We start from the raw sequence: 26,882 nt of genomic DNA on the forward strand, positions 1-26,882 counted from the left end.
ATTGTCTTAAAATATGCATCAAATATTATGTAAAATTAAGTGTGGAGTTTGTAGGCTCGACCTTTAAAATACAATGCTATGTATTAAAATATAATGCATATTATACAATTGTAACGTAATAAAAAAAACGTAATATTAATATGTAATTTAAAGAAATAGTTTAATTTAGCTCAAAGGGAATCATTTATGATTTTATAGGGATTTGAACAGAATCACTGTTATGGCGATTCACTGAACGAGCCGTATAACAAACTCTGTACTGGATATTAAAATCCAAAATATAGTGAAAACACTATTAAACAGCACAGTAACAAGATCGGCAGATTAAGACATTAACTTGTGAGCACAAAACACAAGATACTTCTCTTTTCAATATAAATAAGATTTTATTTATATAAACCTAAGACACATGAACACAAGCATTCACACATTCACACATTGCAGAAAGAGAGAAAGTGAGGAAAGGATGAGTTTAGGAGAATGGAAATGTGAAATCCCAAGTTTACAGCAATATGTTCAATTGCATAGACCTGAACAACCATCAATCACTTATTTAACCCTCGCTTTGAGTTTCTCAATGAGGCTAAAATTTATATTAAATACACCAATTCAATTAGAACCTGGAGGCGTTACTTAACCTGGAGGTGTTACTGGAGGTGTTACTTAAAGGGGGTTCCCCGAAGTGTCTGATTGGTTGAGAGTTCAGTAGTTGTGAAGTGACGTATTGGGAAGCCAATGGAGTTGTGGCTGGTAGAAGTTTTGAGGCAGTCACAGACTCCAGCTGAACTCGGAGACGAGGCGTGGCGGCAAAACTTAACCAAGTACACGAAACTCACAACGGAAAAGAAAATAAAGTAAAAGAATAAAAGGATGTAAAGACTAGGTTGGTTTTCTTCTCATTATGGTAGCAGCTGGCACGTGGTTCCAGAGCACGCTCAAAGAGCAGCGTCAAGACGCGGTGGCAAAAGAGAAGAAGAGGAGAAGTGAGAGGACCAAGAGGTTGTAAGAGAGCATTTTTAAGAAGAGAGAGTTTGATGGTGTCCTGAGTTTTTAAACTCGGCTTTCAGACCGTCCCATCTGGACATCTTGACCAATTAGATACTGTCCTTGCTCGGGGTATTGCTTTGTTTCTCCACCCCATCAATAAATCAACATGTTATCTGTTCAGTCAGAGGTCCGAACTTTACAGGCCCTTGCAAAGTATACTTTTGAGCATGGTTTCTATAACAAGACTATGATACATTTGACAAAGAATTGATTGGAAGAAACATTTAAAGGATGATTTTTCAAACTCATACTTACCAAACATGCATAGGAATCCTTCAGCTATTCAATAATGATTAAAAAGACATACATAATATTTGATTAAAACATGATAGTCTAATATGTGGGTTACAAACATAATATGGGGTAATGCATAGAAATGTCCTTTTTAGGATGATTTTATGTGCATATGAAAAAGAAAGTCTTTGTATAGTTCTATGGAGAACGAAGGCGTGTTCTTTAGACAAAGGAATTTTGGTTTGGTCTGTCTTCTATGTGGGGGAGAAGGCAGTCTAAGGAAGCTTGTGAATTCAATCGTGGAACACGTGATGGCCATCTCTTTGACCATCAGTCTTGATTATTTGCCCCAAATTTGACGGTCTCCTTCCTGAATTGGAATTATCAATAAGTGTTCTTTTGTCTCAAGGTTGTAAGCTGTTCTGTGAAAAAGTTGGTTAGTTTACTTGCTTCAGACTAGTGGTGCCAGAATCTAATTTATGACATTGTCCTGTTTCATTGGGGCCTCTCTGAATTCCAGCTCCTCAGGTTTCAATGTTCTGATGCATCTTAAATTTGTCTGATTCAGTCTCTGATATTCTACACAATGGTTGTGTTTTGTTATAATGGGTTTCTTTCTAGCCACGATTCATTCTATCTGACTGCTAAATGTGTTGTAAATGTATAATGGTGGAGAATGTGGGCATATTTTAGCCATGGTATTCCTAAATATCACGTCTGGCTCAAACCTTCAGTTTGAACTGAGCTGATTTGATGGCTTGATTTTCTGTCTTCCTTTTTATTTTTATGATGGTGCCTTTGAAAAAAAACTGTGAGCGAAGCAATCAACCAACTACCTGCAAGCTTTCAACCCCACCAAGAAGTCTATGCAAGATTTAAGAGAGAGCGAGAAAGCAGATAGGCGCAATACTGCCTCAGATAAAACAGCACCTGACTGACTGTCCTTCTACATCACGCTGAGGTCTTGAGCCATCCGTCTGTTGCTCTTTTGATAACGCACTAAACTGACATATTTCCTTACTTCCCTTTGAAAAAGTGTTGACCACTTTGTAATACAATATTGTTCGAAATGTCACAGACGTCACAATTTGATGTATTTTTGGTGACGCATGATCGTTGATTAGCGTTGGGGTTCACGGTAAAAATGAAGGCTGACCTGTCTCTGTACAGGTTTGTTAGATCTTACCTTTGACATTATTCATCAAACAATTCAGCATTAAAAATAACATGAAAATGAATCACTAACTTCAGCCCCTGGAAAAAAGAACCTGTAAATTGACTTCCAGCAAATTGTCTCCTTTGGAAAAGACTGGTGTGCTTGCAATTTATAAACGCATCGCTTGTTCCAAAAGCACACAGTATAACACAATATCCTCAGCCAGTCCAATGTTTCCCTTTTTATCCTCTCCCCCTCCTCCCTTTATCATAACCATATCCCATGCTGCATGTGGTGCAACAGTCATTAATATTGGGAGAGCTGTAATCTCTGTCTTTTATTCTGCAAAGGGCTTTGAGCCCTGCTTGTAGCACCAAACCTTAACGTGAAAAACAATCTAATGATTTTCTCGAGCTGCCATTGCCTTCCGTTGTCACCACATGACTGCACAGTCTGAAACCCGAAAGCACTGACACTGCGGTACAGTGAAAAGTTATGAGTCACTGGAAGGTTGCTCGCTGGGAGGCCAAAAGTCTTCACACTGCTGTCTAGTATGTATGCTACTTTCCACAAACAGGTTACAAATTAGGCCTGGCACTTCAGTGAAAAGGAGATGTTTAACCTTCATAAATGTTGACTGTCAGGCTCAGGAGGGCAACATAAATGTTAAATAATAAATAAAAATCCAATTATGAATAAAATCTGCTTCAGCAGCAACGTTGCAAGTAACAAGTTTGCAAACCCAGCCTAAGTTAAGCTGTCACTCTATACGGGCTAATTAGCTTGGGACCAAATATAGGTTTGTAGTTATCAATAATTATATATTGCTTGAAAATATATTAGTTTAATACATACATACTGTACATACATATACATATATATATATATATATATATATATATATATATTACAATAACTTCACAAATATTGTCAACACTACAGATTGTAAAAAAAATAAGAAATAAATCATGTTAAATAATAAATAAAAGTGAATGTAAATTTTTTGGTTACTCTTTATTTTACCAATTAACACTAGTAACAACTAGTAACTCGGTAACACTTTAGAATAGGGAACACTTATTTACTATTAACTACGACTTTTCTTTCAATAAATTCCTAATTTGCTGCTTATTAGTAGTTAGTATTAAGTAGTTGTTAAATTTAGGTATTGGGTAGGATGTTTGTCGTGACTAAGTTGTTTATTTGTATATGAAACTCGGCTGCCTATCTTGGCCAGGACACTCCTGGAAAGTCTTTTCCTGGTTAAATAAATGTATATGTATATGTATATGTATATATATATATATATATATTAGGGATGTAGAATAAGGTCATATATAATAAGGCATTAATATGTGCTAAATTACTACTAATAAATGGATAATATTCAAATAATATGCATGCTAATAAGCAACTAGTTAAGAGACTTTAAAAAATAGCGTTACCAGTAACTCGACTTTTGCCTCAATAAACAATTTGCTGCTTATTAATAGTTAGTAAGGTAGTTGTTAGGTTTACGTATGGGGTAGGATTAAGAGATCTAAAATATGGTCATGCAGACTATATGTGCTTTATAAGTACTAATAAACAGTCAATATTCCAATAATATGCATGCTAATAAGCAACTAGTTAATAGTGAGAATAAAATTAAATTCATTAATATCTTTAATGAATTTTACACAATTTAATTTTTTTGCACCAGCAACTGTATTTTTACTTATTTGTTTTTTATTTATTTGAAAAAAAAAAAAAAAAAAGTTCATTAAAATAATTTTACTACAATGAACTGATTATTTAATACCCAACTAATTTATTGATACCCACCTAATTATGAAATTTTAATTGTTGCAAACAGTTGAGAAAGATCAAAATGTGGGACATGCCAAAATCACCATTTTAAAAGGGGTCACTGTCTCTCTGTGTTGGGTCAGGCTTCACTAAACATCATATTGCCTTTGGCCACTGGCTGGAACAGAGAAGGTGCACTAGTTTGTAACACTGGATTTACAGAATTAACAGCAAGCCATGTAAGGAGTAGAGTGGGATCAGATGACTGCTATTACCAGAGCTAGAGCCCTGCACGGGCCTCAAATTTAGACCCTAGTCCGAGACGCTCAGGCCCTAGCCCGGCCCATGTCCGACAGCTTATCAGAATTACCGATCTGAGTCTGACCCGTCTAATGAGGAGACGGTGAGTCAGGATCAGCAACTTCATCCTTCCGACACAAACTAAGAAAACATTAGTTTATTAGTAAATAATTCAAATATCTCCTTACTATTTCCCGCAGACACATTCATGGTTATGTTTGCTGGGGTTTTGCAGCAAGCTTTAGCCTATTGCATGCTGAAGTCACTTGCGCACGCTGCTGCTGCGGGACACTAAACACCGTCGAGCTGCTCTCAGTCGCGGCACGGTCTCGTGTTGTCTCCACCAGCGAGGCAATTTTTTCATCACTAATCGATGAACGTCTACAATATAAAAATAAGGAGAAACCCAAAACAGGCCCGAGGCCCTGCCCGCATCTGAACTATGCCGTGAAAATTGGCCCGAAGCCCAGACCTAGAGGCGTAAAAAAGCCGAAATGCGGGGCTCTAACCAGAGCTCTGCGCGAGGGGCTGTGAATGAGAAATGTGGCGCTAATCCTACTAACAAGCTAAAGTATTAAATTGACTGAAAATGGAGGAATCCCCTTTTGGATTTGTGATGTACACTGGGGTGTCATTAAACCACTGTAAGTGGGTGTATGAAAGGGGACAAAAATTAACCCTTTAGTGCATGAATCGGTCGCCAAGTAAAAAAATTTTATCATTCACTTGTTTATTCAACATCCTACAGTGGGATTTAAAAATTCACAAATGCTTCTATTTAGTGTTTTTCTAATTTAATACTTTTTTCATTCTCAAATGTGCTCATTTGATCAATGACCTAGAAATCCTGCAGAATCTGAAATATTTTTCAATCCCTCTGTATTTTAACACATATGTCCTCTACAATCAGAGGCATCATGCCCATTCAAAGTGATTTTTGAGCCAAGTGGATTTTGAATGCAGCTTCCAAAAGAAAAAAAATAGCCGATTAATATTTTCTATATTTGATTATACAATCACACCGGCATGATTAGATCGTTCAGTGCATCATATCATCAGCTGCTAAATTCAAATCTCCGTTTGCTGGCTGGCGCTGAGCCAGAGACAGACGCGTTTTTACAGCACTGCGCATTATAACCAATCACACACGAGTCTGTTGAGCTTATGAATGCAATGACCAATCAGAGGCGTTCAGATGAGTCATCGCTAAAATGCCGGTGTTTTCTTCACTCCTTCGCTGACTGAATACCTTTTTCTGGCGAATTCTCTCGTCAGAAACAACAAATGCAAATGTGTGTATGAATCTGTAAGATATTAATTTCATAGTGTAAACAGCTTCAGTGATTTTAATGGGAGTTTTTGAGAGTGCTTGAACTAGACTGAAAATGTTCTTTGATAATGTAAATGTTCTTTGCTCTCTTTCTGTACAATGAAAGTGTTATGATTAGTAGCCTAACTTGCAATGTTTTTATTCACATTAACTTTCAATGTTAAATTCACATTAAATATAAAGCCAGTCATTTTAAAAATATGTTATGGCATGACACCCATAATTTTTTATGCATAGCCTAGTTAATAGATTACATTATTAGACCATTGCCCACTATAGATTAACATAATCTATAAAGGTGAGAATCAAGATATTTCATGATATAGTTAATGCGTTTGGGAATGTTTCGAATAAAAAGGAAAAAATAAATAAAACATAAGTGCTGTTGGCTGCTGTGTATCACCTGACGACCCCCCCCCCCCCCCCCAAACTCGTGCCCCCTCAAAAATAATGAGTGCATGATTCGCCTGTCTACAATGGACATCATGTAAGGACTGAAAGGTTTAAAAGGAAGAAAGCAAAAGAAAGGTGGGTGTTTAATATGTTCTACATGTTGCTGTGAAAATCATAATGGAGATTTGGTGTGCTGAACAAAACAAATGAAATAATGTAATTTATCATTTAAATGATTTGTTTCATTAACTCATTTAAACCTTTATTCACACATTTCCCAAATCTAAACACAAAGGCTTATTTCAATGGCCCATCATCAGTCATGACTTGCAGAAGTGAACAAAAACTGAAGAAGGAGCAAAAAATAAGGGAAGAGAGTAAAGACGCTTTGGAGCGTGACTAAACACATTCTTCCTCTGTTCAAATAGAGGCCTAAGACTGCAGGACTGAGGTATATGGTGGACGAAAATGGTACTAAAATAAAACGGAAGGATGTGATGCCTCACTCAGCCTGGTTTCCTGGTATCAAAAGGTAAATATGTAATAAAAAAACAGAGCATCTAATCTTCCCGCAAGGACAACGTAATGACAGAATGATGGAAACATTTCACTCAAAATGGGGGAGAAATATGCTGGAGATTTTTCCCATTCTGGCATGTGTACAAATGACAAAAAGTTAATATCTGAAGAAGATGAGATTCTGAATCACAGTGAAGATAGAAAGTGTCATTCCATCATACAGGGTGGTCCGTGACAGAGTGGAAATCTCTCTCTCACACACACACACAAACACACGATGTAGCAAAATATCATATGGCAGGGATGCCATCATTCAAATGCACATCCTCTCATGTTTTCCTGACAGGTTTATACCTTACATAAAAGTTCTCTAAATGATTTCTTGTCACGTCTACAATACAGCTTTCAATAAATTAACTCACCATTATAGTGAAAAACAGGTTTTTTTAAAATCTGCACCATTAAAATACATAACTTTAACTGAAAATACACCTTATGCATATGAAAAATCACAGCATCCAATTGCAAACGCATTGTGCTGAGCCTGCTGAGGCGTGGGAGAAAAAGCCCTCATCCACGAAGGACATAATCCCACATTCATCAAATCGCCTTTACACCTACAAATATTGTTTTTGCAGCTGTCACAGGAAGTATTGTGAGGTGGCTTTCAAAATTTCAGGTTGTAGAAAGACTGGACTAAAACATCAGACTGTTGAATGAAAGAGCCAACTATAGGCTATAAAATAGCTCCAACAAACCACATCAATCACAAACCTCACAAGCTCCAGCCTTCCCAAAGGACAGAAAAAAGTTCAGTGAATTATCATATTCCAGTCTGTGGCACAGACATTAAGTGTAATTGAAACCAAGCTCACTCACTCTCTCACTCACTCAGCCTCAGTACAGTAAGTAACCGTCAGCCAGCCAACGAATAAGCACATTGCAATGCACAAACAGACCTTCCTGCTCCAGCACTTGATGTAAAAAAAAATGGGGCTGGACGGAGGGCACACTCACCCTGAGAGGACCATTAGAGGAGGAGAGGAAGACAGTGAAGGCGTCAGTCTCCCGTGGCACTGGGGCATATCCGCTTCTTTAGGAGCCATGCGAGGCGGCCGGCTGCAGACGAGTTGTTCCACATTGGCTGAAGTGCAGCAGTGAGAGGGTTTGCCCGACGCCGGAGCTGCAGCGAGCGGACACACATGCAGGGAGAGTGCGTGAGAGGGAAGACGTGCGCTACGTTTAGTGCGTCAAATTGAAATCCCACCACAAGGAGGTTTAAGAGATGTGTCCCTCTTGATTTCTCACATCACCGGGAGAGGCACATACGTGCTCTGCGCACACACACACACTCAAGCGCACAGACAAATGGCACGAGCGCGCGCGCAGACGATGTTCCTCACCCGCCGCTGCAGACCCTGTGTGTTTGATTAGAAAAGAGAGAGAGATAAAGGAGAAAGGAAGGGAGGGAGAGTTTAGAAAGCAAGAGAGAGAGAGAGAGAGAAATGAGGTGAGGGAAGTCCTGTTTTAGTTCAGTTTAGTTGGTCATTTCACATAGGCTGTCTTAAGGTTACTAACCCACAAAGCTTATGTAATCGGATGAGTAGGTGGGTGGGTGTTTGTGGGGTTTCGGAAGCTGAGAAGTAATAATACTGACGCATTTTAATTGGCTAGCCAGTGTATTATCACACTGGTTACACCTCGTTACAAGATGGCATGATTTAAATGAGAAAGAGATGGAGAGATTGGAAGATTACAATGTGGGTGAGAAAAAAATCTAATGTAAGGAAGCGTAATTGGATTGTTAATTAACGCGAGTCATCTCTGTGTTTTATAATTACCAGAATTCCTCTGGGGATAAATCAACCTTGTTGTTGCTGCTTCAAACACACACACGACTGTCCTGTGCATGCTCACTAATAATGCTACACTGTCAAAAATGAATCTTAGATCAGGTAAGTCATGTTGAAAGAACAGCAAATGTTTATTTGATTGATTTACTGTTGTTCTGAAGCTCTAACAAAGTAGGCCTGCAGCTTTCAGGAACACAAGAAATGCATCTTGCTTTGCCATTATGATAAGTCAAACCAAAAAGCATAGCGTATGATTTGGATGGATGCATTTTTGTTAGTTCAATACACTGAAGGAATGATTTGTGGTTCAGTCCACTGTTCCCAGCATGCACTGGGGCATGAATAATTAATCTAGTTGTTTGACCAAGGGCTTACAGTGCTGTTTTTGTTGTCATGTTTAGTAAATTGTGATGTTAGCACCTGTTTGTTCTTCCACTCAAAATGATCAGTTTTTTATTATGTTTTTAGTCATTAGTGTTCAACACATGTTCATGTGATGTTGTCAGTAGTTTAGGAAAACAAGCACTTTGCTTTCCATTGTATACGTTTTTCATGCATGAAGCAAATATTCAATTCAATTTAAAACTATGTAAATTACGGGAACTTATTTATGCAACTTTAAAAAAAAAATTGCTTAATCTAAATAATTTCTACAATTATGGCAGATTTTAAGTACAACTTGACATTTTAAGTTCAGTTGAAAAGTTCATGAAAATGGTAGCCTTCATTTTTCTTGCCATGAATTAAAGTTCATTAACTCATCCTAAAGTGAAACTGAATCTTTGTTCTTCACTCGCTGATACTGAGATGCACATGAAATACAAGCTATAACATGTCACAAACCTGCTTCAGAACAATTCCTTGGTGCATTAACTGAGTGTCAGAACCCTTATACTGCATTGGAATACAGCAAAGCCACTATAACTGCTGATGATGATGATCATAATAAATGAACTCACGGTCAAGGATGTGACCTTGATGGTCAGTATTCTCAAAATCAGTATGACTTGCTGATTGAAACCCATTTGAATTGCACAATATGATGTATTTTCATGTAAAACAAAAATACTTCAAGGTTTCCACAAAAAGCAGAATAATTGTTTTTAACATTGATATAATAAGAAATGATTCTTGAGCATCAAATCAGCATATTAGAATGATTCCTGAGGGATCATGTGACACTGAAGACTGGAGTAATGACTGCTTTAATTACTACATTTACTGTATTTTTGATCAAATAAATGCAGCCTTTGTTGAGCGAAGAAACTTCTTTTAAAAACACTAAAAAATCTTACTGACCCCAAACTCTGAACAGTATTATAGCAAAATAGAACAGAATTATAGCCTGTAAGTTAGTGAACACCTTGTTTTGTTGGAATTCAATTTTATTTACTTTTAAATTTGCATTTAACTAATAGTCTGATGTACTTGCCAGACCATTTGGCATTTAATTTCATTTGTAGTCTTTGTAAAACCTGTTCAGATTTTTCTCCAAAAATTGCTTTACAAATTCAGCTTACTCCGCAGCAGCTAGAAGTGTTCCTACATCAGTAAATGTGCTCATCATATTCATGAACTTCAGAAAAAATATTCTGCATGCATATTCTGCAATTAAAACAGCAAAAAAGGCTGTTCTCATTAGAGGGTGAGTGGGGAGTTCATACACAGTGTCTCTCTTAGCCACAAAATGTTAGTCTCTGCAGGTGTCTGTGAAACGGAACTTCTCTCCCCTGTGCCTCAGGTCATCGGCTGTCATTAAGCAGAAAGTGAAATAAAACTGTTCCCTCCACCAATTACTGAAGGAGAAAAATCTTCATAATTCAGCAGGAATACAGACTCCATCTGCTAGCGCAGCTTAAACAGTTTGAATAAATAAAAAAAAAGATTTGTTAAACATACTTTCAGGGAGGCTCCATTCACAAGATGTTCAGAACAGAAAGTATGTTGAGCTGACATTTCCCAGAATGCCCTGAGTGGTAATATGTGCAAATTATACAGTGACTTTCAGTGAGGTCAAATCTTTTAAATGGAATTTCTGTCGTTTTCAGGACGCGCTCTGTTGAGGTTTGTCTTGTGCCATTCAAATTGTCTTTCGGTGCCGCCAGCACAGAGAGCTACATATCAGCTCTTTTAAAGTGACAATGAAATCAGAGTCGGCCCCCTGGCGTATGGAACACCCCCCTGGTGCAAGGGGACGCAGATCCCATGCGAGGCCTTCCTCAAAGTGCTATGAGCCAGATATATTATTGTTCAATTTGTCTGTCAAGAGTGATTTTTCTCTGCATTGAAGCCAAAATCAAATTCAAATGTGTCAATAACTGGCAATAGAACAACATAAGGAAATTATTTTCTCTCATGGTTGTTTTAATGCTGATCTGAAAATGCCCTGAGGTGTGAGTCTGGATATGAAGGAAAGAAACAGTGAGAGAGACAGCTGAGATGTTTGCTGAGATGCACCACTGAGCTCTAGCCTATATTACGGAGCAGGGCTAATCAGAGGAGTGAAAGAAGAGAGGAGAAAATCCTCTCGCTGTGCTCCCCGTCTTGATGCTGTGAGCACATCCTTCTGCTTTCTTCTCGTGCCGCAGCTAAGAGTCATTTTCGCTGCTTGATCCCCATTGGCTCTGCTCTCGCTGAAGGCCGCTGGGCTTCCTCTTATTATTACAGGAACAGATCACCTTCTGCTCATTAATTTCATAATGTTCATGCATATTCCCTCAAGACTTCAACTATTTATACTGTATGAGCCACTGCATATATATTCTTACTGAATAATAACCAAACAATCTCCAAGTATTTTCTCACCATCCTTTAGGTCACCTCATTTCCATACTTCTAGTACAAATAGGTATATAAAGTAATGAGCATTATAATAAAAATCACACCATGAAATAGTTCTTCTTTTATATATTATCTACAGATGGACAAAATGTAAAATACTGCTATTTCCTTGTTTGTTTGGGAGTTAATTAAATACAAATTTGTATTTATAACAGCAATTGTATTTCTCAAATGCAGCTGTAAAATGTAAACCATCCATTTTGCTCAAAAAGAGTTAAAGACGTCATTTTAATTGAGTCATTTGATTGATTTGTTTATGAATCGGACTACATTGTAAGTTTTTGGTTCACTAAAAAGAACTGGTTTAAAAGAATCATTTATTTGTGAATGGGACTACACTGTTAGTGCTGTATGGTATTGATTCACTAAAAACAATTGTTTAAAAGTTATTTGTTCATCAATCTGATTCTGCAGGTTGTTCTATATGTTTTTGTGTGCAGCTTTTGAGGAGAGTTTAATAAATTTGTGCTTCCTGGCCAATATTTTTATCTTGTCACATTCATAATGCAAACGGGTTAAAATATAACTTTTGCTGTGTTGCCGTAGATTTCCAGCATTAGAATTTGGTGAAAAACTTGGATTTACATATGTATATTTGTATTTGGTATTTTCTCCTTTTGTCTACAAATACAATTTAAAAACAAAAAAGCTAAATATTTGTTTTAGATGTTTAAATTATACAGTATTTTGAACTTGTATTTCGGAAGAGTTACAAAAGACCTAACACATTTTTTGACCGCTGACCTAGAAATAGTGAACAAAATAATTCTTTATTATTTATTTTATTTAAATCCTAAAACTTACCTACACTGAGAAAAAAAAAAAAAAAATTAGAAACAATTTTCATTCAGAAATTGTGAGTAAATTTAACAAATAATTTTAAAAAAGCCATTAACACACTGAATTAGGTTTGAAGTAGAAAAACTGAAATAGTCAATTAATGGCAATCAATAAGTTCTTTTCATTGCCATTACAGTCAAATAACTGGACATATATATAGGAGCCTGAGAAAAATTATAATTTTAGAAGAAAATTTCAAACAGCACTTTAGAGGCTTTTGCATCAACATTTCATCAACTCTTAATATACTATGTAGTGCTATGTAGAGGGGTGTAGGCAGATGTTACGAGTGCCGAGGGACTGAGGACGCTGGATGTTCTTCAGGCTTTGTGAAGCGTAGTGCACAGGAGATTGACTGTGATTAACAGCATCACTGGTGGTTGTTTAAACCTTTTCTCAGGCTTTACGGTGTCAGCACAGCTCTCTGTGTGCGTGTGTAGTGGTGAGTATAAAACAAAGCAGGTGTCTTTCTCATATTTGGACTATTTGCATCTACTGAAGTGTTGCTGCCCCCTATCTTCAGTAATCTCCTGTTACCTTGCGTGTCTAAACACACACACTGATCTTTCACAATGATAACAGAGATTGCATGCCTGGTTAGACACAGATGGTGACTGCACAATTGACCACACTTTAATCGTTAACCTTCTCTTGTTATCACCGGAATGCATTATTCCTTGGAGGCATCCAGGGAAGAATCCATACGTAGAGGGCAGATCCACTGTCCTCAACTAACCAGCATATTTGCATTTACCAAATCAGCCCAAGTGCCCTTATCTAAAAACACGTTCCAAAAACAAAAAGGAATCTGCCTGTCAGGTCTGTAGTTTTGGCAGTAAAATGTTTCTAGTCTTGTTAATTGAATTCTCTGGCATGCACCATATAATTTCAAGTCTCTTTGAGATGTTCTCAAGTCCTAAATTTCATTGTTAACAAGGCATTACTTGATCCTCACGGTCCTTTCTCTGTATGGTTAAAAAGTGCTCATATAATAGCAGTAATTGAAGCAGAGCCGAGATATTTACACTCTAGGGACTCATTTCCACTTGGTAAAAGCTTGCAGCTGAACTGTATGTTATGAGCAGTGTTACATGCCTGTTTTTTTGTTTTCTTCTTCTTTTTTTAACCCAGCAGTCTTCTTGGATCAATTTTGTCTTTTTAATTCCACTTGAAATTGTAGGCCTGGGTAAGGTTTTATGGTACGATTCCAATTGAAAATCTCTTGATTCAGTTTGATTAGATTCTGATTCATTTGAGCATTCAGTTGATTCATTTGAGCATTGTTATAATGTTCATTTTGGTCTCATATGGAAGAAACCTTCTCAGCTAATGCTCTAAATTATACATGGGGCATTATGAAAATATTAATTCTGAAAACAGTGCCTAAACTATGCAGTTTAACTATTTAATTATTTAACAAATATAATAAACACAACCAAAAACTGGATATTAAGTCAACTTTAAGTTGAACATAAGTTTAAGCTGCAGTTAATTTAACAATTTGTAAAAACATTATATAATAATATTATATTATATATTGTATTATAATTATATAGAATTAGCCTATACAATATAATTATAACATTATATAATATAACAATATAAACTTTCAAGTTGCCTAAAGTCATTTTGAAAAATTCAATACAAGGACCGATTCATAATAATTGAGTAATTGTTTTGTGAATCTGCACTGGTCACGCTGCCTGTTTTTTGTTTAATAAAAATAATAATTTAAAATAACTGTGTGTTTGACAGTCTTACTGCACTGACATACTGTATGTTGTAGACTCACTAACAAGAATAGGTTTGCAAGAATCATTTGTTTGTGAATCGGACTGCACTGAATGAATGAATGAATGATGCATTTATATAGCGCTTTATTGTATATAGCTGTAAACCCAAAGCGCTTTACAATCGTGGAGGAGTCTCTCCTCAACCACCACCAGTGTGCAGCATCCACTTGGATGATGCGACGGCAGCCACACTACAACGACGCCAGTGCGCTCACCACACACCAGCTACAGGTGGAGAGGAGAGAGTCATTGAGCCAATCAAGTGGATGGGGATTATTAGGAGGCCATGATAGACAAGGGACAGTGGAGGGAATTTGGCCAGGACACCAGGGTTACACCCCTACTCTTTACGAGAAGTGCCATGGGATTTTTAATGACCACAGAGAGTCAGGACCTCGGTTTAACGTCTCATCCGAAAGACCATACACTGGTCATGTATGTTTTTGATTCACATTAAAGAATAATTTAAAAGAACATATTGTTTGTGAATCTGACTGCACTGGTCAAGTTGTGATGGTTTTAGCTGACCTAAAAGAAGCTATTTGAAATAATCTATTTATTCGTAAATCATTCTGAACTGGTTTTGCTGTATGTTTTGGGTTCACTAGGAAACATCAGTTTAAAGGAATAATTTGGTCATAAACCAGATTGCACTGGTTGTGGCAATATATTATTGTGTGCATGCTTTCTTGCCATTATTTCATGGTTATCTTATGCTGTAGATTCATCATCGAAGGTTCAGAAATACTAACACAGAGTAAAAGATTTGTCATGAGATTTTAAGAATGCCCAAATGAAGATCGACATTTATACCCTGCCCCAACTAATTTGTTCTTTAGTTGTATTGTGCACAGCAACTCAGAGTTAAGTGCCTTGTTCAAGGGCACAGAGGTGAGAGTATAGGCATTTGAACCTATACAATCTTTTGACTAAATCAGATCTTTAACCGCTAAGCTTCACCATCCTCCTTTCAAACCTGAGTTGTCAATCACTCAGCTTTATCTAAAATGACAAATAATGGATTCAATAATTATGGGCAAAACCCTCTGAAAGAAGTGGGGTTGACATAAAATGTATCCTATCTGTGCAGCACTGAGTCTCTGAATAGATGGTATGTCTGGTTTTAGCTGACTGACTTTTACCAAGAAAGTAATTAAACAGTAAAAACTCTCTCTTTAATACAGTGAGAGCGACAAAAGCCACTGACTCTGACACGGTGAAGCTGATTTTAAAAAGCAGGGACTATCAAAAGCAATTACAATCACATTTAATAATACAGTAGGGACCTTCTCCAATGTGTCTTAATGCCAAACAAAATCATCATGATTAATGTCACTTTGTCTTTGAAGCTGGAGAACTGCTTTTTTCTTTACCTTGAATAACAATCTCACAGTTAAAAACACTTTGATTCAAAAAGTCAGCATCTTTCTTGCTGCAAATGTATCTGATAAAGTTTGATCCTGTCGCCATCAAGATTAATTAATTCATTCCAAAAACTGCATTGTTTTTGAGCCAGACAAATACTGCTTTGCGATCAAATTTTGCCTCCTTAAATTGTTTTAGCTACTTTTTTTTAGTGTAGTTAACTACCTTTTTGTAATTAAAAAAAATAATAATAATATAGCTGGACTGTCATTTATCTACTTAAATTATAACTATCTTGTAGTTTGACATTTTACAAATTTAAAGCTGCTTTCCAACACTGCCAGTAAATAGTTCTGTCAGATCATCCACCGAACAGAAGCGACAGGAACCGTGTCAACCTAGCCATGAACTATGTATCAACTATACATCTGTTTAACATAACTCTCTCTGTTCTGTGGGTTGTTACTCTTTGCTTGGAGCAGATACAAACACAAAGTACTGAGGCGTGTTGGCAGGACATGACAGCTTTGCCATCTAACAGATCTCGCCACATGAGGAGGCTTTGCTGTAAAAGCAGGAGTCCTGGAGAGAGTTTCAATGCTGTCAAATGTCCTTTTGTCACCACACACAGTAAATCAGAGGAAAATGTAAATGCTTGTGCTGTTTGTAATGCAGAGGTGGAGTGTTTGTCCTTTCTGACAGTGCATGACAATAGATGTAATGGATTGTTCCCAGTGGTTACTTGGGAGTTTTAAATGGCCCTTGCAGTTTAGCTTTTTGTTTTTGATGTGGAATAGATTAAGTAATTTGTGGTAAATTATGATAAATAATTTATAGCCATTTTCACTTTCATTCTTTATGTAATTGCTTGAGAGAAGAGTTTATGCATCCTTCCTGTTGTAGTCAGAATATAGCCTGAGGCACAAACAGAGTCCTACTTAACATTCGTACAAAACAAATCATGAAACCTATAATAACACATTCATTAGATTCTTACAGTAAATCTGTTGTTTCATAATGCCATAGCAAAAAACAATTAGGTAGGCACATAAAATATGCAAAACGATAGCATTTGGCCGCAAGGATAACATGATCACATTAGTATTTATACTAATGTAAAGTGTGCGTTTTTGCATAGACACTGAATTGTACAACATACTGGCAGCAATTAAACATAAATGCTTTTGTACATGTGCAAATTCAGAGAGGTATAAATGAATCCCTTTAGCTTTATATAATATTGAATGTATGGAATTAATTTTATTTATAGCAATTGGGGTTAATTAACACCATCACATTTATTTCATGCACTAAATGCATTTACCTCATTTGATATAATACCAGTTTCATTCTGTTCTGTGTGGCTTCTCAAGAGCACACACAGACTTATTTCAATATTCGTTGAGCTTTGATGATAATTAAATTCATCCACATAACAAATGCAAATGACTTTATTTGGCATTGCTCACATCTACATTTTATTTAGAAATAAATTTGCCATTAAAAAAGGTATTTTTCCTTTGGGGACAACACTTTTCCGTCATTTAATAATAAACAAGAGGCCTGCTGTGAAATTGTGTTAGAGTAACTTCGCTACGTATGACGATCATCTCACAAAGGTTCAAGCAATGTTGGTTCAGACTAGAAATCTCAGACCAGAATCTCTAAAGTTGTAAAAGGAAACACTGTCAGTCTGTTGTACATATCCAAATGTGAAATGAAAATTTATGAAATCCCCTGGCAAGGAGGCCATACCATCCCTGAATACACACACACACACACCAACAAACACACTTCCAATAAGAACCAACGTCAATATTGGCCTAAACGGCATGACAGACCGAATGGTACTCTAAGATGTTTGTATAGAGCTTAGTCATCTCATTTCTCATCTAAATTCTCTTGTGTTTCCGACAAATTGTGGCTTGAAAAAATATGGCTTATTTTAGGCAATTTTGTGAAGTTATTCTTCTGCCTCGTCTGTTAGAACATAATTAAGGTCCTTAAATTAGATTTAACGAGTGAACGAACAGCTTCATTGAGTGAGATTGAGCGTATTCCCCTGACAACGGACAGAACTGACCCTTGTGGACTGAGAGCTTCGGCTTGTCACATAATGACATCGCCAGGGACAATTTGATTTCTACAACACCAAGCGCACACCCACATAAATGTCACGAGGCTCAGTGTTGTGGAACCTTTCTCAGCTTTGGATTACAAATTAAAGAAGCACACATGATTTTTTTTAATGAGCTCTGCTACTATCAGGGGTGAGAATTGTGGTTTCAAACTAGCACATAATAGGAGCTTCACTTGGGGTACATTCCGAAACATAATTTCCATTGATGGTTGATCTGGAGTCTGTGGAACGCAAAGCCAACATTTGCATTGTGACAGAAGCTCGTTCAGCTACATCCCACATGCCTAATTCGTGCGAAAGATCATCTGAGCTTGGGGGGGGGGGGGGGGGTTGTTATCATGGCTCTATTATTTTAAATGAACAGCTGAAGCTCATCCAAAGTGCCCCAGAAAATTAAGCAAAATGGCAGCATGGGCTCACGATAGCGTACAAATGAATGAAAGCGTATGTAATGCTGAGATCACAAGTAACTAATTATTTTGTCAGTAGAAGAATTTCTAGAAGAGAGGAGCAGAATATTATTCTCCCTAAATTATCATTATTCATTCTATGCATAGTGGGGTTGTTCTGTGAGACCATGTTTGTTTACATTCATCTGCAATCATTATAGTAATGAATCATACTTGACAAAGTTAAGCAATATCACACTCACAGTTGTGCTGTTGATCTGAATTAATCAAGGGAATCAGAACAGCTGTGATTACCAAGCTTTTTTTTATAATAGCTCAAAAAATAGGAAGTTAATGTTGACTAACTTACATTTTAAATGCATATTTTATATTATATATTTTTGTGTGTGTTAGATGTAATATGTTCATTTCATTCATACTACAATTATTCATACTATGTATGTAGAACATTATTCTTATCAGTTGCAAAGTAGATTTTTATCCAAATGTAGTGTGATTTCTGACACAGATTCAGTATTTTAAAAGAATCAGTTGAGTGAACAATTCAATGACTTATTCAGTGAATATAGATTGACTAATTGAGATCAAGGATTCCATTGAAACATGTTATAATGTGGTCCACCTGTGTGAGTTATTAACTATCAAATGTTTTAGAAGTTGCTTTTTGGGGTCGAGAGGAAGGCACATGTTTTCATCTCTCCTCTTCCTCTGTAATCTGCATCAGAGAGTTAATTAGTGCTACAGTCACAGCCGCACCTCCTTGTTATTAGTGCTCAGCAATTACAATCAGCACATTGTCACACTGAGCACAGAGGAGAGCAGATACCACATTAACCTCACTGACAGTTGGCACTCATCCACTTGAATTTTGTTTAGTTTTTTTCCCCATAAAGCACCGCTGGTATTGTTATGGTATAAAGGAGTTTAAAGTGCCCTTTGAATGTAAAGAGAAAAAGCAGTTGGTTTATGCAAAATGGTGTTTGCATTCAAAGATGAACAGATTTTAACAGCATATGGATTCAGACACCCACATATAGTGAATGAAGAGCAATTTATCCAAGGTGTCCTGCTGTGTGAACACAGATAACATCAAAAAATAATCACTGGTGTTATGAAAGCAAAATGTGGAAACAATTATAGCATCTTTCATTTATATATCATTAACAAGTATAAAACGCTGAACAATTCAGTAGTTCATGTATATTTAAATATGAATACATATAAAAAAATATATGAAGCAAACTTTTGACATTCCTAATGAGATCTTTTAGAAGTTTTACAAACTACAAATTCTCAGTTTATATGACATTAATAAACTTCATATATGCCAATTTATTTTTAATCAAAATGTGTCAAACTTCCAGAAAATCTTTCAGAACAACTTCCAGGTTCATTGCTCATTTCTTAATAACCCATTTAATAATTATAATTCATTATTTTTCATTTTTTATTGAGAGCGGTCATTTATAGACAGCCTTTGGAATTTTTTTAAATTTTTTTAAATTTTTTGTCTCTAGTTTATTTTTGTATATTACATACAAAAAATACATGAATAAAAAAAAATGCTAAGGCTGATTCAATGTCTTAACATTTGTTAAAGTATATTGCATGTCTTTCATTGTTATTGGGGATGTTCTTGACATATTGCTAAGCTGTTGTGAAAGTACCTTTTCTCCATTCTTCTTATCAGGCAAAGACAGACTGTATGCAGGATCAATCTGCTGTACCAGAAATATCATGAAGTTCGATTAATTGCTAGGCAGGATGTGTGTAAATATGATTTCATGAGAGACAGCGAGAGCGTGAAGAATAGAGAGAGAAGTAAAGGCAAGATAGAAACAGGTAATCATATTCCCATATCATTTTGAGTAAGTCTGACTTAAGCCCGCATCAATACTAAATAAATCTACAGAACTGTTTCAGCTTGTAAGGAATCAGTCTTTTAAAAGGTGAATATTGTACTTTTATGACTGAACTTCACTTAAGATAGAATGAATATGCTCAGCTCAGCTAAATCACTGTGGTCTGGATTTGAAACTTGGGTCCATGGCATTTAAGGAATTTTAAGTATTTTAATTCACTATCAATCTGATGGTTTTCCAGATTAATAAAGACCTCAGACCTACAATGTATAACTTTGAACCAGGGCTTGAAACGAAAAAAAAAAAATCCTCTAAACTTAAGAATATAGGCTATAAAAACATCAATCCAAAAGCAAATTAATTTAAGGTGAAACTGAGGCCTACCGCTCTCATTCGGCACGAATCCAAATGTTTCCATATTCGCGACGTATCTGGATGCTAGAATTTTATTTATTATAGGCTTTGTACTTTCATCAAAGTAAAACATCGTCCTTCACATCGGCTAGGAATATATCAGCACAGTGAGGCGGTGGTCACGCTGAACGCAACAGATTGGACAATGGAGCACTGTAACTTTTTATACGTTTCTTAAACTGTATTTTATATTGATAATAAACAGGCTGCAATGTCGCAAAAATATGTTGTGTCTGTGTGCGCGTGAGGCGCCAGCGCGATATGGCCACGCAGATGCAAGACATCATTCAAAGCTGGCAAGCTTTTGCAAAACAAATAAAACTGTAAAATAAATAAAACTGTAAAGCTTTTGCAAAATAAAGAAAACTAGGCTACTTTCTGCCGTCTTTGGAACGTGTCACAATCAGGGGCGGTTCTGGGGGGAGGGGGGACCTGTCAACATGCTTGGCCCCCCTAAATTTGGGATCATATTACAGCAAACAATTTTGGGTGAAATGCGCAGTTTGTCCTGTAAACTAAATGTATATAAAAAGAAAAACGTCACCAGCTGCTAAATTCAAATCTGCATTCGCTGGCTGGCACAGAGACAGCACGTTTTTAAAGCACTGTGCATTATAACCAATCACATACAATTCTGTTGAGCTTATGAATGCAAGGACCAATCAGAGGCGATCAGATGAGTCATCACTGAAACACGCTGTTTCGTCACTGCGCGCGCTGGCTGATTGAATTCTATTGACTAATCGACTTGACTAATGCTGCAGCTGCCTTCACCGTAAATACAAATTTAGTAATCAGAAAACGGCCTTTCAAGTCGTATTTACTACTGGGAAATTCTGAAATAATTTTAATACCAGAGTTTCCGAATTGGGCGGGTCATAAACTTTAAACATGGTGGAGGGGACAACTATTGCTGCTGTGAATGCTGTTCTCACAACAACAACTACATCACTTTGGCTTGTCGCTAAAGTAGTGTATTTATAGGCTAGATATGAACGATCAATGGAAGCATATTGTATGTTTTATAAGCAGTGAAATAAGCATGTATTTGACCAAAATTCCAGAATTGTCAGCAAACTGCATGTATAGCGTGGTTAATGTTTATGTGTGTCAGTCCTGTCTTCCTGTGTCTTGTGTTTCCCCTCCTCTCGTGCCCATATTTGGTTAGTTCCTGTTCCTGTCCTCGTTTTGCTTATCAGTTTATTAGTCCCCAGTCATGTGTTATTAATTATCTAGTTTATCCTCATTTAGTCTCCCTTACTTAAGCCCTGTGTTTCCTGTCTCTGGTGTCAGGTCTTGAATGTCATTCTGTGTTCCCTATGTTTGGATCAATGAAGTCTATGTTATTTGAAGAGTTCCTCGCCTCCTCGTTTCCTTGCTACAGAGAATTGTGACAGAAGAACGGGCCTAACAGCAGTAAGCGGTGTCCCTCCTTCCATTTGGTTTTCATTTAAGAAAGTTTTTTGTTTTCCCCTTTTTTCTCCCGCAGCATGGAAGTCGCCACCCGTTTCGCCGCCCTAGCCCGTCTGAATCTCGCTTTCTATGAATATGCCGGGGAGTTCTGCAAGCCTGCAATCATGACGCCACCCTCAATCATCTGTTCTGGCTCGGGGCCAATTACCATCGCCCCGTAGACCTTCCAGAAACCACTGGACTAACTTGGAGAGAAGGGATCTTCTGGTGTCTGGGAAGTGTCCGGGCCCGAGCCAGAACCAGCCCGCCGTCGTCCGTGGCTCTCCCTCACCCACCGCCGTCCGTGGCCAATGCAAGCCCGCCGCTGTCCGCGGCCAACGCAAGCCCACCGCCGTCCACAGCTCTCTCAAGCCCGCCATCTGCGGCTCTCCCAAGTATGGCACTAGAGCGCTCTCCAGTGCCAGCCCCTCGAAAGTCCTATACCGTGCCTGCGGACCCAGAGCGCCCTCCTGTGCTGGCCCCTCGAAAGCGCTATGCTATGCCTGCGCCTCCTGAGCGCCCTCCAGTGCCAGCTCCTCAACAGCGCCCTCCAGTGCCGGCTCCTCGCAGGCGGCCTCCAGTGCCCTCCTCTCCAGGGCCCATTCCTCCAGTGCCCGCCTCTTCAGAGCCAGTTCCTCCAGTGCCCGCCTCTCCAGGGCCATTTCCTCCAGTGCCCGCCTCTCCAGGGCCCGTTTCTCTAGAGTCCGCACTTCCAGAGCACCCCCAAGAGTCCGCGCTTCCAGAGCGCCCCCAAGAGTCTGCGCTTCCAGAGCGCACCCAAGTGCCCGCTCCTCCAGAACGCCATCCAGATCAAGCCCCTACTTCCCCCAAATAATATTTTTGGGGGGGTTTAGGGCTCCTGCCGTAGGGGCGGGGGCTGGGGCTGCGGTCTCGGAGGCGTTACCGCCATGGCCTCCCGAGTCCCCTGACCCACCATGGATCCCGGAACGGGCGCCGCCCTGGAGGCCGTCTGTTGTTGTATTTCCTGGTCCCTGGAGGCCTCCATAGCACCCACCCCCCCCTCCTCGTTGGATGTTGCAAGACGTGGGACGCGCCTTTCGGGAGGGGGGAGTAAATGTCAGTCCTGTCTTCCTGTAACTTGTGTTTGCAAAAGGGTAAAATAAAGGTGCAAAATGCCTTTACTTACATATATTTGAGAATCAAGATATTTCATGATATATTTTAGGGATATATTGAATAAAAAAAAATAAATAAATAAATAAAACCCCTGCTGAAAAAACAATAGACACCATTACAAAATCAATAATGGTTTTATTGGTTATAATGTGACTTGTATTGGTTTTACTGGAAACTGTAATGGTGTCTGTTCGTCTCTACTGGTAATTGGTTGCCTTCTATTGGTGGCTTTTACTCATGCCCCCTCAAAAATAATGAGTGCATGATGCCCCTGACACTACAATAAAAAATTATTTGTTAAATAAATAACTAATAAATAAACATGATGAAATATTTAGTTGAAATTGTTATAGATTACTTTCAGAGATTGCAGTGATACATGACATGGTGAAAAAATACTGAATGAATAATACTGCAGTCTAGAACCACCCCTGGCCCTTTTTCTTTCATTTTGTTAATCTGTCAATGATTTAAGTGAAATATATTTAGTGTATAGGCATATATATTCCTTTTTATGTAAGCCTATAGTTTTATTCAGTTTTCTCCGTTCACAGAAGCGCTGCAGGTGCATAAGATCTTTTGAATCCATCTTACACTATAAACTCTTAACTTCAGTGCATTGCCACTGCGACTAACATATGACGAGCTCACAGCTGAGAGGACATTTCACTCGTTGGATGAGTCAGCATCACATTTTCATAGTCTATACTACTTGAATTCCTGATTGGTTGACAGCAAATTTCAAACATTAAATGGAACGATAAAATAACATTATTAACCGTTTAATGGCCATTTCAAATTTTCGATTCGGAACTATAAAATTTGATTTCGTTTTTGTTTCTGGTTCTGTTCCAGTTCAAATTTAGTTCATTTCCGGTGTTGTGCCGAATTCTGACCCCGCCAGATTATTACCCCCCTAGTATTGGTAGGTTTAGGGTTAGGTGTGGGGAAGGGGTTAGGATAGGGGTGGGGTTAGGATTAGGCAATCAGGTAGAAGTCGAAAATGGGCACAACATCAGTTTTCGTTTTCGTTCCTTAAACCGGTTCAGAGCACTGCTTTGAACATTCCAGAATACTGCTGAGAGGCAAGCCTCAAATTCTGCAACTGAATAATGTATGAGGAGCTTGTGACAGCAAGCAGACCTGGGAATAAAATCCAAGGGACTGATTTACTAAAACAATTATCTTGTCTAATTGGCTAAAGCATAAAATGTCAGTAATGTTATTAGGGGTCTATTAGCGATAGCTTGGTTGCACAAGACCCCAGCATTCAAAAAGTCTTGCGATTTGAGACCCATAAACATGCTCATGGTTGTCTTTACCTGCTAATTTATGAGCGTAATAGATAATCTATATCATTGTTGCACAACCACGTTCCTGGAGCCCCCCAAAACTGTACATTTTGCATGTCTCCTTTGTCTGACTCTGACACACCCATTTTAGGGTCTGGAATCTCTACTAATGAGCTGATGACCTGAATCAGGTGTGTTTGATTAAAATGACATGCAAAATGCTCAGTATTGGGGGCCCTCAAGGTCCATTTTCCTGCAGAGTTTTGCTCCAATTCTAATCAAACACACCTAAACAAGCTTGTCTTCAATTGTTGTTTGTTTGTGGGTCTTTCTACCTTTAGTTTTATCTTCAGCAAGTGAAATACATTTGAGATCAGGCAATCGACTTGGCCATTGCTGAACATTCCACTTTTATACCTTCAAAAACTCCTGGGTTGCTTCTATAGTATGTTTTGGGTCATTGTCCATCTGTACTGTGAAGCGATGTCCAATCAACTTCTGCATTTGGTTGAATGTGTGTACACAGTATATCCATATACCCTTCTGTCTTCTGGCTTCTTCTCTCTTCTGTCACATTAACAGTAAACGCCAATGACCCAGTGCCACTGGAAGCCATGCATTCATGTTATTATGGTACAAGTTTTATCCATCCAAAAATTGTTTTTTCCAGAACTAGTTTGGCTTTTTAACATGTTTTTTGTCTAATCTTGCCTTTCTATTCTTGAGGCTTATGACTGGTTTGCACCTTGTGGTGAACTCTCTGTTTTTGCTCTCATGAAGTCTTCTCTTGACTGTGGATTTTTACAATGTCACGCCTACCTCCTGGAGAGTTTTCTTCACTTGGCTGGATGTTGTGAAGGGGTTTTTTCATACCATGGCTAGGTTACTGCATTCATCCACCACTGTTGTCTTCAATGGCTAGCCAGGCCTTTTTATGTTGCTAAGCTCACCAGTGTGTTCTTCCTTGTTGATTTGGCCACTCCTAATGTTCCTGCTATCTCTCTGATGGATTAGATTTGTTTTTGAAGCCTAATGATGGCCTGTTTCACTTTCATGGAGAGTTCCTTTGACCGCACGATCTGGGCTCACAGCAGCAGCTTCCAAATGAAAATACCACACATAAAACCAACTCCAGACCTTTTACTAGCTTAACTAATGAAGAACTAATAAAGGAATAACCCACACCTGTCCACAGAACAGCTTTTGAGTCAACTTTCCAATTATTTTTGGTCCTTTGAAAAAGGTGAGTCTACATTAAATTGTAATTAAATTGAAATCTAATCTAATCAAAATCTATCCTCCAATTTTGATGTGAATACCCTCAAATTAGCTGAGAGTTTACACACATATTCATTATGTAACTGTAACTTGAACTTGTTTTGGTAAACAGCAAAAAATAACAAAAAATGTGCTTGTGTCCAAATATATGGACCTAACTATATATTATTATTATTATTTATTTTATTATTTTAGTCATTTAGCAGACGCCCCTATCCAAAGCGACTTACAAATGAGGACAACAGAAGCAATCAATTGTAGTATTACAACAACTAAAAACAGACCCAAAACTAAAAGCTAAAACTTTATAAATACTACCTATACACATTTTAAAAATAAAAAATTTAATAAAAATGACAAATGCATACAACAAAATTTCAAAACTTAACATTTAAATGAAAAACAAAAAATAAAGCTAAAAACAATTAAAAATATTAAAGAACAAAAGGTTCTTTAGATATATATACATACACATTTATAAATTCAATATATATATAATTTCATTTCAATTTAGTTTGTAGAAGTATTAAAATAACTCAAATGAAATAAAACTAAAACTTAATAAAAGACATGTACAGACATAATAAATTCAGACATAATGTAACTAAAATTAAAATAAATAACAAATTCAAATGAAATGACAGTAGTTTCAGTAATCCTTAAAAATAACACTGCCAAACACGCATGCTAAAAAAACAAAACTTACTTACACGTAGTAAGAAATGGTTATAAAAACTGAAACAGAAGTGAAACAAGTACTTGTAGGAAAGAGGAGAAATAAAAAGCGATACTTCTATCCTTTGCCGGTGTCCCTGCCCGGTGGAGTCGCACGGTAGAGTTGATGGTCTTACATTCTTCGGTCTTCACACAAGGAGGCCTTCACGCGACAGCTGCCACAGTAAACTAAGCTTTTTTTATACCCGTCTAACAAAATACTAATTGAATTCAGCTGGACACACCTTCCTTATTTTTTCACAACAAATGGCCAAGCAAACGCCGACACTGACAAGATACGCGATACAGAACGAGACCAAACGCGACACCAGCACATCTCCATGCAGCAAACAAAATAAGCGCCTCCCAGCAACGACAACTGCGTCAAACACCAATGAGACAAGTAAATACACCCACGAGCTGCATCCAACCTCCGCATACAAAGACCGCCTCTTCTTCTTCTTATACTTCTCTATCCTTCGCATAGAGTTGATCAGGTTGTCCACTCCTCTTCAATGGCTGTGCGAAGTTGCTGTATATTGGCAGGAACTGGAACACGCTGATCCAGAGCATCCCAAACATGCTCAATGGGTGACATGTCCGGTGAGTATGCTGACCATGCAAGAACTGGGATGTTTTCAGCTTCCAGGAATTGTGTACGGATCCTTGCAACATGGGGCCGTGCATTATCATGCTGCAACATGAGGTGATGGTCGTGGATGAA

At 37.8% G+C, this 26,882-nt stretch overlaps 1 protein-coding gene across 1 annotated transcript in view; it reads right to left on the minus strand.

Moving 5' to 3' along the window:
• LOC306886135 (inhibitory synaptic factor 2A-like) overlaps positions 1–8,191 on the minus strand; it is a 45,733-nt gene extending 37,542 nt beyond the window's left edge. Inside the window, exon 1 of the mRNA XM_079443030.1 lies at positions 7,785–8,191. The gene's annotated coding sequence lies outside the window, so the exon portion shown is untranslated. The remainder of the gene's footprint in view (positions 1–7,784) is intronic.
• Positions 8,192–26,882: the final 18,691 nt, after the last annotated feature.

This window comes from Barbus barbus, assembly GCF_936440315.1.
Source record: "Barbus barbus genome assembly, chromosome: 20".
Lineage (NCBI taxonomy): Eukaryota > Metazoa > Chordata > Actinopteri > Cypriniformes > Cyprinidae > Barbus > Barbus barbus.